Source organism: Pseudophryne corroboree, chromosome 11, assembly GCF_028390025.1.
Source record: "Pseudophryne corroboree isolate aPseCor3 chromosome 11, aPseCor3.hap2, whole genome shotgun sequence".
Taxonomy (NCBI): domain Eukaryota; kingdom Metazoa; phylum Chordata; class Amphibia; order Anura; family Myobatrachidae; genus Pseudophryne; species Pseudophryne corroboree.
Window position 1 is genome coordinate 64,627,878 of NC_086454.1, and position 15,433 is coordinate 64,643,310.

The window sequence follows — 15,433 nt, forward strand, 5'->3', positions numbered from 1 at the left end:
TGGTGGTCGTCCTTCGCATACTACACCCACAGTGCACCCTCACCCCTGCTGTGGTCCTGCCCTGGATGTTGATTACACACAGTCACTCCTTAGTTACCTACTCTACAGCAATATAACCTCACAGATGTGAATACTTCGTAATGTGAGCGCTTTTTACTACTCCCACCGCCACTCATGTTTGCCTAATCGACATGTTCTTGTCCTACTGTGACTGAGTATACTTGTTTCACATTTCTCCTTTGATTGGACCCGGCTGTGTATAGGCACCTTTTCACTGCTAACTGCCTACATTCCTAACAACGGGCAATGCCTCCCAAAAAAGAACAAAGACCCAGTGCCTCCCAAAATTCCTTTCCCCCTCAGAAACCCCTTCAAATCTCCTCCCTACATAGCATCTCCTCTCCGCCCATCATGCCAGATCCTGTAATGTCGAGTGTTCTATCATCCACGCTCACGGTCTCCGGAGTTAATTGCGAATCTGATGCACCTTGGACTGTGAAATCTCTTTGCCAGATTCTCTCTGCCTTTAAATTGGAACTCTCTAAAGACCTAACCTCTGCTGTCCGCGAGGTCAAGACCGAGTTGATGGCAATTGGGTACAGGACCGACCACTTGGAACATAAGGTGGAAGAACTGGTCGCCTCCCATAACTAATTGATCACCTCCCATGATCGTCAACAACAGGATCTGGACCAATTCTGGTTTAAATTAGCTAATATGGAGGACAGATCTCGCCGGAACAACATCAAGATCAGGGGCATTCCTGATTCTGTTACTAACTCTGAATTGGAACCCTATGCCATCGCCCTTTTCAAGAAGCTCCTCCCCGCTGCGGATACCGCAGAGCTCCTGATTGACCGTATACACCACCTCCCTAGGCCACGCACTGTCTCTTCTGACCTTCCTAAAGATACCCTCCTCCGTGTGCATTTCTTTACAGTTAAAGAACGTATCATGAGAGTTGCCAGAGAATCCAAAAATTCGGATACCCTAGGGGGTCTTAAAATTTTCCAAAACTTCTCCGCTGCCACCATTGTGAAGAGACGTGCCCTTCCACCTATTACTCTTGTGCTTTGGTCCCTTGACATCCATTCTCGCTGGGGATTTCCAGTCAAACTGATATTTTCCTATGAGGACTCCACCTACATCATCATCTCCTCCCTTGATGCGGGAGTCAAGTTGCTCTTGGATTGGGACATTACTGTTCAAAAGTCATCTGTACCATCCCGCATGTCTTCTATCCACAAGGAATGGTCGAATCCCTGAACCACCTGGTCACAGCACCGGGTTCCTTCACATTTCTTTTTGGTTCTCTAAAATTGTAGACTTCTTCCCCTCTACTGAGAGAGGAAGGTTTCATTGATTATTGTGTCCACTCTACTTGTTGACATTTCTCCTGATCTATATGTTGCAGGTTACTCTTTCACTTGTTACGATGCATCTGTTATTATATGCTGGTTATCTACTGTTATTTCAGTTTACTCTTGTTCTTAGGGGAATAGCAACTTACTGGAAATATTTCTAGTTGACTATATGTGATGTCCCCTATGCTCTCACCTATAGCCCCATAGGGCCAGTTTAATATGTTTTTATTCTCTCTTTAGTTGTTATACCTGAGTGGCGGTGCCTGCTGTGCCAGCCCACCCCCAACTTTTTCTATACTACTGCAAGTTATTGCAATTTTTTTCCACCCCTGCAGTAGTCGTGCAGGTCCAATGTACCGGAGCTTTTTTTGTTTACTTCCTTACTCCCTGGTTTAAACCCTTTTTCCTGAACCCACGCATGCCTCCCTTCCCTCCAAGCTCCAGATTCATTGCTTTCCTCCATTCAACATGGTACTTTGATCTCCGGTTCCATTGCATCTACGGTGTTCAGTATAGATATTTACCTCTCACCCTTGACTTACATTTTTAATGGTGAACCTCCTCTCTCTTAATGTTAAGGGTCTAAACTCACCTAACAAACACAGGCTAGCCCTCTCTTTTTTCCACCAACAAAGGGCAGGTGTTGTCGCACTGCAATAAACCCATTTCTCCTTTGTTAACCTCCCTGTTTAAAAACAACAATTTCCCTATGGGATACTATGCAAATGGCCCGTTTAAGCGTAACGGGGTAGCTATCCTCTTTAGCAGATATGTTACCTTTGTCCTCAACTCCCAAATCTCTGACAAAAGTGGCCACTACCTGATCCTTACAGGTCTCTTGGATGACAAACCCACTACACTGGTTTCCCTATATGCCCCTAACTCTAACCAAGTACCATTCCTGCGCAAATTGTTTCTCACAATTCGTAAATCGCTCAAGGGTTCCCTGGTTGTTCTGGGTTATTACAATTTAGTTTTAGACCCAAAACTAGACAAATCTGTTCATCCCTCCTGCCCCATCCCTTCAGTTCAATCCGGCCCCTCTTTAGCCTTCCGCAATTTACTCACAGAGTTCGATCTATTTCATATCTGGAGGACTAAAAAACCCTCAGGGCAGGAATATACATTCTACTCCTCAGTACACAATTCCTATTATAGGATAGATTTGATTTTATGTGATAAATTGTCTCTCCAGAGAACTATTGACATTGTTATCATACCGATCACTTGGTCAGACCATGCCCCCGTTCTGTGGAAATGGAATCTTTCCATCTCCCAAAACCCCCATAGACAGTGGCATCTCTTCCCCATCTCTTAAACAATTCTCTCTCCAAAAAACTAATCCTTGATTCCATAAACTCTTATCTAGCTACCAATTCCCCCCTGGACACCTCCATTATTAACCACTGGTGTGCCTTTAAAGCTGTTACTCGTGGTGCGGCTATCCAAGCTGTTGCCACCCTCAAAAAACAAGCCCACCAGTTACAGTCGAAACTGGAAGCCGAATTGATAGATCTTGAATCTCGGAATATGGCCAATCCCTCTAGAACCCTCAAGAAGGAACTCTCTAATGTTCGCAGCCAACTTCAAAAATAGCTCCTTCTGGGTAATAAATCTGGAAGAATGGTAGCCCGTAAGCACCGAGCTCAGCAAGCTAGGAACAAGATCAAATTCATCTACTCCCCCTCTAAACAGAAGGTCCTTAACCCTAGAGATATCACAAACCATTTTGCACAATACTACGGTAAACTTTACAATTTACTAACTGATTCCTCAACCCCTCAGCCTAATCCCCTCTCTATTTCTTCTTTTCTAAACAATCTCTCTTTCCTCACTCTCACCCAGGAGCAACTGTCTGCTCTTAATGCCCCATGGACCTTTGCTGAAGTTTCCGCAGCTGTTAAGTCCTCTCCCCATAAAAGGCCCCAGGCCGGGACGTGTTTGTTACCAATTTTTATGCCTCTTTCCTTGATGTTCTTTCTCCCCACTTGACTGCTCTCTTTAACAATTTCTCTGACCAAGGAATCCTACCTGCAGAACTTCTAGAAGTGTGAATAGTTACTATACCCAAACCCGGCAAAGACCCTAACTATGTACACAACTATCGTCCCATTGCGCTGCTTAACTCTGATATCAAACTTTACGCCAAACTGATTGCATCACGAATAAACCAATTTCTTCCATTGCTGGTGCACTCGGACCAGACTGGTTTTGTCCCGGGTCGACAGGCGTCGGACAATACGCGCAGAGTTTTTAACCTGATTGATTCACTCTCTACAGATCAGGGCCTTCTCTTGCTATCCCCCCTGCTAGCAGATATGTCTTAGGACACATATTAATAGCTGCTCGCGTCAATCTTGCTCAGTTATGGAAGCAACCTGCTTCCTCTGCTCTGCTAAACGTTATTCACAAAACAAACCACTACCTCATGGAAACTGAATACATCCCTTCTTCCAGCACCGCTACCTCCCCCATGACCCGCTGGTCCTCATGGCCTGAGTTTGTTACTGCTGGTGCAGGTTCCCAGTACTTCCACAACCCATCTTACAGTGTTCCATCTCATTTTAGTTTAATTGAACGCCCTGTTAGTGAGTGATGGTTTCATAAGTCGGCTCCTGGAATATCTCCCTCAAATTACGTATGTTATTGGCTTTTCTCCTCTTACCCTAAGTGGTTGCAAAGTTTATTTATGTCTTTGTCTCCTCTCTCTTCCTATGCTTTTGCATCTACCTCTTGGATTATATTGCTCCACGTGATATGCCTCTTAAAACACTATGGCCAAAATTTACTAATATTCGTGTTTGAGTCGGTTTTTGTAGTGTTTAAACTCGTCTTGTATCAGGTGCATTTACATGCAACTTTTTGAAACTATATACGCCAAGTTACTAAGCATTCGAGTTTATTGTTTTCGTGTTTTCTGATGTCGATGCCAGTCGTTTTTTTTTTTGGCACATTTACGGCTGTCATTGTCATTTGCGTACGTGTTTGTGTTGTTTTTGCTGGGTTTTTTTCTAAGTTAAACGCGGCAGGGTTTTTTTTTTCCACGGCCGCATTTTCACTTTTAGTTTCGTTTTTCATTCCCGTTCGTGATTGGTTGTGTTTCAGATGTAGGCGTGTCTGTGCGCAACCATATAAATATGCCCCAAACCGTCCGCACCTCGTGGGTTTAGTTAGTGGTGAGGAGGGAGGTTGTGCTGTGGAGGTTGGTGAGTAGTTGGTTTGGTGAGGAGTTTTTTGGGTGATTTCTGAGTGTAGTATTGTGTTTGAAAGTAGTCTTGTCATTCTTGTAGTCTTGTTTTTTGTTGTTTTGTCTCATTTTTGGTCCAAGTATTTTTTATTTATAGTCCCTTGTCAGTGTTTGTGTGTGTGTTTGTGTGTGTGTGTGTGTGTGTGTGTGTGTGTGTGTGTGTGTGTGTGTGTGTGTGTGTGTGTGTGTGTGTGTGATTTGTGCAGTGGTAGTGGAGGAGTGTCTTTTTATTTTTCTGTGTTAAGTGTTTAGACACACAATTACGTGTGACTCAGTGGTGGGTGAGGTAGAGGGTGTGAGTGAGGGGGAGGAGGTCGGTCAGGTGGAGGAGGTGAGTGTGAGTGAGGTTAGTGAGGTGGAGGAGGTGGGTGAGGTTGCTGCAGCAGCCTCAAGTGACAGTGATAGTGACAGTCAGAGAGCTCCGCAGCCACACACCACTACTAAGACTGGGCGGAATGTCAAGTTTAGTTATGCAGAAATTGGTGCGGAAGCTAATGAAGTATTAGCGGCAGCTATTTGGGCCTGAGTCCGCCAAGGTGCCAACACGGAAGAAGATGGTGTTGTGGGCGAAAGTTGTTGCTGCTGTCAATAGTGAGGGGGTGGTCAAGCGGACGGAGGACAGGTGCCGCACACGGTACTATGACATAAAGCGACGTGTCAAGTCCAAAATGGCCAAGGAGGTGAAGTCGGCTAGAAAAAACGGTGGTGGGCAGCCCTATATTGCAAGATATCTGGAGTATGAGGAGCCCATGCGGAGTGTAATACCTCCTGAAGTAGTCTCTGCAACCATGCCCAGGAAGAATGGTGAGCATGTGTATTTGCATTAACATTCTATGTCCTTTTTTTTTTAAATGTGTGTCATGTGATGTGGCATATTATTCCCATCTTCAAGTGTGTGTCAGCAAATACCTTGTTTTTGGTAATGTTTTCTACAAAAGCCAATGTAACATCTTACTTTATTGTATGTCATGTGTTTTTTTTTGTATATTTTACATGTGTAGTTTGGACTTGGTGTGTCATTGAATTGTACAGCAATAATGTATTCCTTTTGCACATTTTTAATTTTTTAATTTGGACTAGCTTTTATATTTAGGTTATCCATGTGCAATGTTGATAATACAGTGGTTGTCATGTTAGAGGCTGGAGTAGTGGAAAGTGGTTTGGAAACCACTTACATGTGTAATGTCATTATTAATGAATGTAATATTTTTATTAAAAACCCCACTATTTGTTTGTTCAGTTTGAGGCTGCATTTGTAGCCTGACACAACACTGTTTTTTTGTCTATTTTTTGGTGGGTTTGTTTTGTTTGGTTGGCTCATATAGTGGTAATGTGTGTTTGGAGTGCCACATCACAGAGCAGTTTCTGTAGTGCATATGTAATATTTTTCCATTCATTACAAAATGAAGATGTGTGTGTTTTGGGTTGTTAGTGTATGTATTTTGACTTGTGTCCTATGTCTGTGTCCTGTACATGTTTTCCTGTGTTGCACTTTCCATAGTGCATATGGCTATTAGACAATGTTTATTGTTGTATGTAGTTGTTTTTTGGTAAACGGTCCTTATGTTTTTATTCCTAAAAACACAAGCATTTTTGAAATAATTAATGTTTATAAGCATAATGGGTGGATGTATCAACAATAGCATGAAAACATTATTTTTTAATTTGGTTTTACAGTGTTGGAAAAAAGCAGTACTGGTCGTCCTACAGTAACTCCCATGACATCTGATGATGATGACGCTGCGGAAGCTGGTAAAGTGTCCATTGTAGTATAGGGTATGTTTGTAAAGGAATGGCCATAACAAAATTGTACTTTCAATACTAGGTCCATCAAAAGAAGTCTGGAGCAGCAGAAGTCGGACTTCTGTAACACACCACCAAAAAAAACATGTGGCAGCAAAGAAAGCAAGGTCTGATGTCCAGGGCCAACCACAGCAGGCTACCCCGCCACGAAGATTATCGACAGTATGTTTGGTCCACCCACTCCAAATTTTGGACACACCTCCAAGACGTGAACCACACTCCTCGCATCTTGATTGTGAGTATCAAACTGAAATACATGTAATAAATTTCTGATCGTAATCAAACTTTCACTTAAACGCATTGTCAAAACACAACAAAATATGATATACTTACCGAAGCCAATAAAACATGAAATGGAATCCTAGCAAAATGGCCTTGTCCACATCCTGTAAATATATGTATGTCCACTTCAGCCATACAGTAGCACATTGTGTGTAAGATGCTGCAACATAAACTCATGTGTAATTTTGTGAAATAGTAAGGTTGTTTTACAATTTTTCACGTGTGTTTGACCTAACATTGGCAAATACATATAAAAACATTCCTATGTTTTTTTTTTAAAACTATAAGGTAACACATTATGGATTACAATTAGTTTTTATGGTGGAGTATGTATGATCTACAATAAAAATAGTGTGTTTGCTTTCACAATGAAGTAACCAGACACATTAGCCACAAACAGCCATATGTATGTATTTACGTTATGAGTGATGATGTTGCTAAGAGTATATAAAAAGGATTTTATAAAGGAGCGCTTGAAACAAAGATATACAATCAAATAAATTTATAGTCAGTTTATTTAAATCTACTCCACATAGAGCATAAAGATAAAATACATAACTTCATAAAATGTGCAAATATTACAATCCCATGCCTTTAAATTAACCGTCCATTAGTAAACATCCATAAATCTGTTTGTGACCAATTTATAACGTCTGTGTAGTATTCGGACTCAATGGTCCCTTTAGTAAAGATTTTCACAGTCTCTGTGGTACCACATAACTTATATGTCCAAAGTGGGGGAGAGAGGGGGAGAGCGCTGTGTGAGATGGTGACCACAGCGGTATGCTACGACCCCTCCTATGAACTCCTTCCCAGCCGTAGTATAGATTGCTGGATACTCACAGCAGCCGCAGTACTCAGCTCCACGGGGTGCGGACATCTTTAGCCAGGTCCCGCTTTTGCTGTATCCCCGGAAAAACGGCTCATCAGCCTGTCACAGGTCACAGGATGAAATGTAGTGGCTAAGGCAACAGGATCAATCAAAGAAGTGCCCTCCTTACGCGTTTCTCCGCAGATAGGGCAAGCGGTTTCGTCAGAGGAATACTGTAGTGTTGGATCATTTTATAGCAGGATCAGCCAATCATTCTGCTAAGTACCTTAATTGTACACAGATGTTTTTATTCGGCATGTGTAGCCTATTAGTGAATCCACCCAACACATACACTTATCACTACCAGAAGCCAACATTTATAAATTGCATCATTTAACAATAATCATTAGTTATTAATCCTTTTTCTACAAAATATCTAATATTTCTTTAACAGTTCTTTAATAGTTTTTTTGGTGGTGTATCTAAAACAGTTTCTAAAAGAAACATATATCTAAAAAATATATATATATATATATATATGTAAACATTCTTAGTGCTGACCAGGAGACTAAAATAATACTAAAATACAGATACTCTCTACTATAAATTAACTAATCCCTTCACATATTTAGTACAGCCCCAATAGCTCAGAGAGTTTTTCCACTGCACACTCTCCCCTCCCCCCCAAATAAGGAAAGAAAAGTAGGGAAGGAGAAAAATTCCCCCCTCTCTATTTATCTACCCCTATTCTTCCTCCCTCTATGCAGTATAAATTACTGATTCTCATAATAAACTTAGGTTTTAGAAGAATGAACTTGTTTGTTTTCGAACTCCCTGGTGCTATATGAAAAAGAAAAATCCCTAGTGCTGTTTAAAATTTAAAATTAAAATTAAAATATTTAATTTGCTATATGGAGGGATGAGATATTATATAGAAATGAAGTAACGGATTAAAATAAATAAAATAATTTACTGAGGAGTTGTTTCCCGTGTGGATTCGAGTCTGTGGTTCCTGTGTGCCGTTGGCGCAGGAAAGAAAACCACTGAGCTATAGAAGTTGGACATATAAAAGGTTCTGTTAAAGCATATTTGTATTATCGGATCACTTAACAAATAACCAAATTAGTATTCTAAGGGATGGTTCCCGTGTGAGATTTGAACCCGTTGTCCCTGGTGTTGTGTGCAGTGGAAAAACTCTCTGAGCTATTGGGGCTGTACTAAATATGTGAAGGGATTAGTTAATTTATAGTAGAGAGTATCTGTATTTTAGTATTATTTTAGTCTCCTGGTCAGCACTAAGAATGTTTACATATATATATATATATATATATATATATATATTTTTTTTAGATATATGTTTCTTTTAGAAACTGTTTTAGATACACCACCAAAAAAACTATTAAAGAACTGTTAAAGAAATATTAGATATTTTGTAGAAAAAGGATTAATAACTAATGATTATTGTTAAATGATGCAATTTATAAATGTTGGCTTCTGGTAGTGATAAGTGTATGTGTTGGGTGGATTCACTAATAGGCTACACATGCCGAATAAAAACATCTGTGTACAATTAAGGTACTTAGCAGAATGATTGGCTGATCCTGCTATAAAATGATCCAACACTACAACTACAGTATTCCTCTGACGAAACCGCTTGCCCTATCTGCGGAGAAACGCGTAAGGAGGGCACTTCTTTGATTGATCCTGTTGCCTTAGCCACTACATTTCATCCTGTGACCTGTGACAGGCTGATGAGCCGTTTTTCCGGGGATACAGCAAAAGCGGGACCTGGCTAAAGAGGTCCGCACCCCGTGGAGCTGAGTACTGCGGCTGCCGTGAGTATCCAGCAATCTATACTACGGCTGGGAAGGAGTACATAGGAGGGGTCGTAGCATACCGCTGTGGTCACCATCTCACACAGCGCTCTCCCCCTCTCTCCCCCACTTTGGACATATAAGTTATGTGGTACCACAGAGACTGTGAAAATCTTTACTAAAGGGACCATTGAGTCCGAATACTACACAGACGTTATAAATTGGTCACAAACAGATTTATGGATGTTTACTAATAGACGGTTAATTTAAAGGCATGGGATTGTAATATTTGCACATTTTATGAAGTTATGTATTTTATCTTTATGCTCTATGTGGAGTAGATTTAAATAAACTGACTATAAATTTATTTGATTGTATATCTTTGTTTCAAGCGCTCCTTTATAAAATCCTTTTTATATACTCTTGTTAATTAGTGGGTGGAACAGTACCACCGGTAGGAGCTGCAGGAACTTGGTATCAATTAAAATAGCTAAGATTAATAGATTTTTTTGGTGGTTATATAAGCGCTGTGTGTGTTTATATATTTTGATGATGTTGCTAGGCAGGATATGTGAAAGCACCAGGCAATGACATGTGTTCCATGTTTAGTGTTTTTTATACATTTTTCAAACATATGGATAACTAATGGATTTTTTTATTCAATTACAGCTTCTAGTCCTGGTAACAGCATCCCTCCGCAACAACAGCAACACAGTGACATGGATGAGACAATCATGTTAGAAATGCAGCCATTAAGCAAAGGAATGAGCCCCCCAGCACTTGTGAGTACACCACCACAGCAAAGCACTCCACCACAACAACACAGCCCAACAATACCAGTAACACAAGGCCCTGATCGCGTGTTTTGGAGCATTTGGGCTAGACAGCAGGCCACTAATGAAGATTGCCTGTGTAGGCAGACACAAATGTTTGCAAGGCTACCATGTCACCTCAGAAGATTAAACAGAAATATGAGTAGACAAAATGAACAAACCACGAGAATTGCCAATACCATGGAACTCATGCATGCAGACATTACACAGGTCATGGGCAACTTACAGTGCATAATGGAAGAACAGCACAGACTAATGGAAGAACAGCACAGACAACAGCAAAGCTATATGAACATTTTTCAAAACAATCAAAAGATAAATGAGAATGTATTCTGAATTGTAGACAATCAAAATGCTGCTACACGTGAACTCAATGCCACCCTCACTAACCTCAATGAAACACTCAGATCCATGCACCAACAGCAAACAAGCAGCAGTTCTGGTACGACTACTCCAAATATCACGCCAGTGTCATCACCACCAAGATGCTCCACCAGAGCACGCCAACATGACAGTGCTAAAGGCAAAGGGCAGGACAAGCAGCCACCCAAATAAAATTAACAAATAAACCTCACATTTTTAAATTCACAGAAGTAAATCAAAATACTTAGTAAGTTTATGTTTGTCAAAATAGATATAACACTTAGCTCCTTGACAATTTGTACAACATCATTAATTATAAGTGGTACAAACAACAACAGGAAATTAGTACGCACATTTATTCTTTACCATCTTTGAATTTTTTTGGAGGAGGGAAATGTTTGAGCTGCACATACATGTTAGCAGGAAGTAACCAGACCACTTGATTTTTTTCTAATTATTACTCTTTCTAGATTCCAATCAATCTCAGATCCTGCAGACACAATAATTGACAGACAGCCAGAATGTATTTAGCAGGAAGTAAACAGACCACTTGATTTTTTTCTAATCATTACTCTTTCTAGATTCCAATCAATCTCAGATCCTGCAGACACAATAATTGGCAGACAGCCAGAATGTCTTTAGCAGGAAGTAAACAGACTACTTGATTTTTTTTCTAATCATTACTCTTTCTAGATTCCAATCAATATCAGATCCTGCAGACACAATAATTGGCAGACAGGCATAATCATCCATGACCAATGCAACTTACAATGTGAATTAAAACTGGTTTATATTTCTTCTGTAGACGACTTTACAAGAAAAACACAATAGAGTTGTGTAAAAGTTTCCGAATATGTTTGTGTAAATTTTTATATTTTAATAACCAAAATGAATGACATTATTGTTGTGGCATGTTTGTGTGTGTAAAAAATGAGTAATCATATTTAAAAACCTGAGCCACAACCCACAAAATGAAAAATATTTTAACTATTAACACTAATGTGTTTAATAATGGATATATGTTGAAAAATGTGTATTGACTTTTAAAAATCCAAATTTACTCCACCAAACATAAGGCAATAAATTATTTTGTATGAGACAAGTTTGTGTCCCTTTTATAGGCATGATAAGTCAGGTGGGAATGATTTGTAAGTGTCAACACATGTAAACACGGCTGAAAAAAGCAGGTTTATTTTTTTGCAGATTTTTTTAATGATTCACAAAAAAATACGACCGCAATTGAGCACTTAGAGACTAACACCCAAATACGAATGAATAGTGAATACCTGTGTTGTATGAAATAACAGCTGCGTTTGACCGATGGTCTATTCATTCGTATTTCTGAACTTTGTCATTCAAAACCTTACGAATAGTCCAAACACTGCCAAGATTGGTGCTTAGTGAATTCCCGTGTTGGGACTTAGAAAAAAAAAACACAAATCGGACAAACACGATTTTTTAGTAAATATTGGCCTATGTCTGCTACTCTTACATAGCTTTTGTACCAGAGTTATTTTGATATTTAACACTCTATGTATGTCCGCCATTTGAAGCTGTCCCTTTTCTTCTCTTGCCCTACATACTCTTTTTTCTTCTTTTTTCTCTTATATCTGCTCTACTTGTTCTCAAAGTGCTTACACCATTGAATTACTGGATGCTCCCCCCCATGCGTACCCCCCTCTATACCCCTTTACATTGTGTTATATTGTACACACACCCTTTTTTCTTTTTGTACCCAATAAAAATTGCTTCTTTTCAATAAAAACTATTGACATTAAAAAAAATGAAATAATGTTCCTCAAGCCAAGACATGGTTGTAACACACCAGGGATAGTAAAAAATACGCAATCTACAAGGCATACAGAATTGATTTTGAAGTATAACAAGTGGTTTTCGAAAGCTTCCCCACCTCATGTGCCTGTAAGACAAGGTGGTTAAGGCGATGGACTGCTAATACATTGTGCTCTGCACGCATGGGTTTGAATCATATTCTCGTTGAGTTAGTGTCCTATATTTGGAACTAGCATTTATGCAAGTAATGCTTTAGAAGCTAACAAGTGAAGCTGACACACTAATTCCATATATAACCATTCAAATCATAAGATCTACAACAAGAGATAAACATGAACATTCAGTGTAAAGACTATTATGTTGAATTTGATCAGCAAACACTTTATTTCTACAAAATAATTTATGTTTAGATAATTAAAGTCTATGACGTTTCTTGGGCTTTGTTAAACTGATATGGGATGCAGTTAAAAAAAATTACAGCACAGCAAAGCCATTGATACAGGTTAAACCTTAGTCCTGCATATTTTTTTGTTTATATTACAGTGACAGCAAACTCTAAATGGTGATGTTTGTAATTTTTGCTGAGATTTCAAATTACTGTAACTCATGTAACATAGTCTGTCACTTCATTAAAGACAAACATAGAACACATTTAGTGAAAATTAATACATTACTTTTACAGAGAAGGTCATGTTATTGGCAAGAAGTATTAAAAATCATTTTTGTTTGTGAGGTGTATGATGGTGGATTTGTTCACAAGTATCGTTTCAAATTAAATAAATGAGGATCGTGGCCTAGCTGGCAAACTGCGAGGAAGGGATTTCTGAGAGCTCCAGCCAGCCCTACTTTTATACCTATATATCTACAGAATTGGAGATCTCTGCTACCCTAGTTACCCCCTGATACTATCCTGCAGTGATCGAAAGTGAGGGGCCAAGGTTGCGGAGCCGGGGGACTCTTCTAAGGGTCCCTGCAGGTTGTGGCCTTCCCCTCTCTGTGCAGCTGGGGCCTGTGGTGTAAGCTCCCCCTGGACCGGAAGTTCGGCAGAGAGGACCCATTCGGTGGCGGAGGTCAGCAGTACAGATATCCCCATGGGAGGAGGGTGGCGGTTTCACTCGCGATCATCTCCTCTACAACCCGGTGACTGAAGGGTGGACTCCTGGTGCCCGGCATCAGCGAGCCCGAGCGTCCAGTGAGTTCCCCCCCTCACTCACTGGCTCACCTCTTCGCACTGGAGGATCAGCGGGGCGCATGACAAGTATATCTATCCAGACGCCCGTCCACAGCCGTGGGCGGCTTCAGAGACAGTGCGGGCGGGGTGCACGGCTCCCTCCGCTGATGGGCTGCTGCGATCTTGTCCCCACCAGCCTTGGGACTGTTGATCTGTGACTACCCAGCTGGGTAGGCTGCTGCAGTGGTGTTCAATCATAGGACCCCAGGCACTCATCTCCCTTACCTGCGCCATGTTTTTGCGCAGGGTCGTTGCTCTCCTACCCCCTGCTCCACACCGCGGACTGTTAGTGATTTCAAGACAGCCTCATTATAGCAGCCTGGATGTATACACATTTCCTATTGCCCTGATCTGTATGCCACCTATATATTAGTGGAACGGGCTGTTTCACTCATGCCATATCAGCCCCCCGACTGATATTTCATATACTAGCCCACCTAACTCTGGAGTCAGGTCCATATACCGGGGGGTGCTGATTGTTCCCTCTATTCAGAGCCCTTCTGCTAAGCTGTGCCTTATGGCAGCTCTCAGGAATCAGATCTGCCACTGCTGCATTGGGATATGATCCCCTTTACACTATGCTCTCTTAGTGCCTCCCTGCAATCACCTTAGCCGGTACATTTCTCTACGTGGCGTGGCTGTCCCTCTGCTGTATTGAGGCCCCTGCTGAACTCCCCTATCTACTGTGTTGAAAGGTTCCCTGGAAAGTACTGTATCATGCCTCCAGAGAAGCACAAAGCCTCCAAACCAATCTCTCAGGTCGCCTTTTTTAAGCTTTCTCCTTATCGCAACAAACCTCAGGAGGCTGGGGCTCCTGCGTCCGGATCGACCCCCTCAACTATTTTGTCCTTTCCTATGGCATCTACATCCCCCCAATAACTCCCTGCCTTCTCCACACCTGGAAGATAGTGAAGCTTTAACAGTGGGCAACATGAAGCTCTTCTTACATCAGTTTAAGGACGAAGTGGCATCGGAGTTCAGGGCCATGTTGCAATCCTGACAGAGCTCCATTGAAGACTTGGGGAAGAGAACCGGTCAGCTGGAAACAAAAATGGGTGAGGTGGTGGGCTCACATAACTCCCTTATCAACTTTCATGATATCCTCGAGGGAGAAGTAGATGCCCTGCGGGATAAACTAGCGGATTTGGAATATCACTCGCGCAGGAACAACCTTAAGCTCAGGGGGGTTCCTGAATTGGTTTCCAATAGCAGCCTTCATGACTATACTATAGAGGTCTTCAAGAAATTGCTACCCACCGCCACCTCATTGGATCTGATCATAGACCGTATCCATCGGGTTCCAAAGGCCCGTAGTGCTCCTGAGGGGTCGACGAGGGATGTATTAATGACAGTCCACTTCTACCATATTAAGGAGTCCCTACTTAAGGCAGCTAGGCCCTCCTCTGACACCGCAGAGGCCTTAGGCTTGCTTCAACTTTTTGGGGACTTGTCGCAGTACACTCTCAACAAAAGGCGTTCCTTTCAATCTGTCACCGTAGCCTTAGGAAAGATGGCATCATTTATAGGTGGGATTTCCCTACGTGTCTGCCAATTTCCAGGGAAGGTTCCACCATTGCTATGTCTTCTGTAGAGGACGGGATGAGACTTCTTCACAAGTGGAGTCTAGGGGGAGATCGCGGGTCTGGCTCTCCTGATCGCCGACTCCATCAGGACTGGTCAGCGGTTGAGAAATAGAGACCTGCATGTGCTATGCTTGTTTACCATGAATGGCCTTAGTTAGGCTGGTGTTACCTTGACAAGATACCTTGCTACAAAGTTTGCTATGGAAACTGTATGTGTTGACTTATGCCATTAAGTTATGTTTTTTCTTTTTCTGATTGTCCTTATTCTCCAGTTTTGTTCATTTACAAGTTAGAGTTTTGATTCAGGAGTT